Raw genomic sequence first — 2,444 nt, forward strand, 5'->3', positions numbered from 1 at the left:
ATGTCCATCCCCTGAGAGAAGTCCTCGGGCCTAGGGCTACGTCCCATCGACTCACTCCTTTAGAACCACTGTTTCTCTCCAGATTGCCTTCAGCTGGCCTACTCCTCCTTTAGGGGCTTAGATGCCCCTTCACTCCAGAAGCCCTCTCTAGTATCCTGCCCTGTCATAGTAATATTGATTGGGCCAAACACCGTGTTAAACTCTACATAATTCACAAACGGAAGGAAAGAGGGCACACTAGGGGTTGAGTTTGCCACATGAGTTAACTGACTCATTAATAAATCTGCACAGGCCAGAGTTGTAGCTCAGTGGGAGAGTGCTTGCCTAGTGTGTACCAAGCCCCAAATTCAAATTCTGACACTAGACAAAAAATTTTTAAAGAAGAAACCTGTCAAAGCCATAGCAGAGAGGGGAAGATGGGAGCGCATGCCCAGAACTTAGAGGGCGGGGCTGGGGGAGGGGTCGATACGCGGAGAGCGGGCCAGTCTGTGCTACAGAACGAGATTCTTGTCTTCTAATAAAGAAATAAGGAGTCACGGGGAACTGGGCTGTGGTCCTGCACCCCGTTGCTTGGCCAATCGGTAGCTTGGTCAGCCATTAGATTATATTTCAGCATCGTTCATCCTTCTGTGTTCTGTTTTTGGATTTCTTTAACCAGGGAGATGGGAACAAGTACCTCCCCGCCCGTCCCAGGATGCAGTGATAAACCACAGTACGAGTCTGCCAAGGTCAAACGGGGGCACCATGAGTTCACTGGGTTTATTACAGGGCCTGAAAAGGGGGCTTACTGAAGGGGCGAGGGTAACCCCAAAGTAGCCATGCCACTTGGAGGTCTAATCCCAGCTTGGATGATGGCTTCCCAACAACCCCACAGATGGAGTGTTCCTTCAACTCACCATCCCCAGTCTGTGTGTACTCCTGAGCCCATGGGACCCTGTGCAATTAGTACATACAGCTGGCCGGAGGTGCAGCGGGGGAGGTGAGAATTTGGGGTGAGGGTCCGATGAGTGTCTCCAAGCCTCCTTCTATGAGGGGACAGAGAGTAGGACCAATCTCCAGGGCAAGTGCTCAGAGCTGCTCTGCTGAAGTTAAGGCCATTATGTGTGGAGTCTACCTGGCTCTCTACAACACTTTCAATGCCAAAGGTCCCAGCATACCAGGAGCCTCAGTAGACGTCCCTAAAGAAACACATTTTATATATCTGGGTAGCTGGGAGGCACTCTGTCTTCAGAGAAATCAGATGGGGAGGCGGGGATGGTACAGTGCTTGCCTAGCATATGCTAACTCCTGGATTGCATCCACAGCAACACACACCCACATACACACACACATACACCCATGTACACACACATGTATACACACATGTACACACATGCACACACATGTACACACACATGCACACACACTCTATGTACACACATGTACACACACCCAGGTACACACATGTACACACACATGTACACACATGCACTGGCACATATGCACTCACTCATGCAAGCATACCCATGTACACGCATGTGTGCACATGCCACGCATGCACACACTCACGTGCACACCTTCCTTAATGGTTTTGATGGAAACCAAGTCAGAAACACGGAGGCTTTTGGCAGACACCAAGAGTTCCCACAGGAGATCTCAGATCTTGGTGTATCTTGGATCTGTCCCTGACAACCTGTCCTTGCCCTCAGTGGGGCTCAGGTCCTGACACACACCCCCCCCTTCAGTAGCATTCTCCTTCCCTGTCATTATTCAATGACAAGCAAGAACCGAGCTGCAGACATTGAGTCAGAGGGTGCTGACCTCCATACCTCAGTCTGGCGACTTGAGTTTCTTCCCTCCCTGATTTCACTTCTGCCTGCACTCCCACGAGGATGTGTAGGGGGAACAGGGCTCGGAGAGGAGTAAGGGAGGGGCCAGTGGCCAGTTTCCCTCCTTAACGTATACCACACTCGTCATAGCCCTGGGGACCTTCCTAACATCTAGCCTGATTGTGCCCTTCCCTGCACAAAATGCACACTGGCTCCCACAGCCTTTCTGTCGAGGATTAACTACAAGGTTTAGCACAAGACAACAGAGCTCTCCCTCGTCCTCTTCCTCATTGCTTTGTGGTACCAGGGGTTGACCAAAGACATCACATGCACTAGACAGCACGCTACTGTTACACTATCTTGACCCTCACTATCAGATTCAATTTTTTTTTTTTTTTTTTTTGGTTTTTCGAGACAGGGTTTCTCTGTGTAGCCCTGGCTGTCCTGGAACTCACTCTGTAGACCAGGCTGGCCTCGAACTCAGAAATCTGCCTGCCTCTGCCTCCCAAGTGCTGGAATTAAAGGCGTGCGCCACCACTGCCCGGCTCAGATTCAATTCTAAGCAACATTCTAGGATTTGAATCATACTCCAGCCCCTCACTGGGGGATTCTAGGCAGGGGCTCTACCACTGAGCC

This window comes from Grammomys surdaster, unplaced genomic scaffold (genome assembly GCF_004785775.1).
Source record: "Grammomys surdaster isolate TR1022 unplaced genomic scaffold, NIH_TR_1.0 804, whole genome shotgun sequence".
NCBI classification, from domain to species: domain Eukaryota; kingdom Metazoa; phylum Chordata; class Mammalia; order Rodentia; family Muridae; genus Grammomys; species Grammomys surdaster.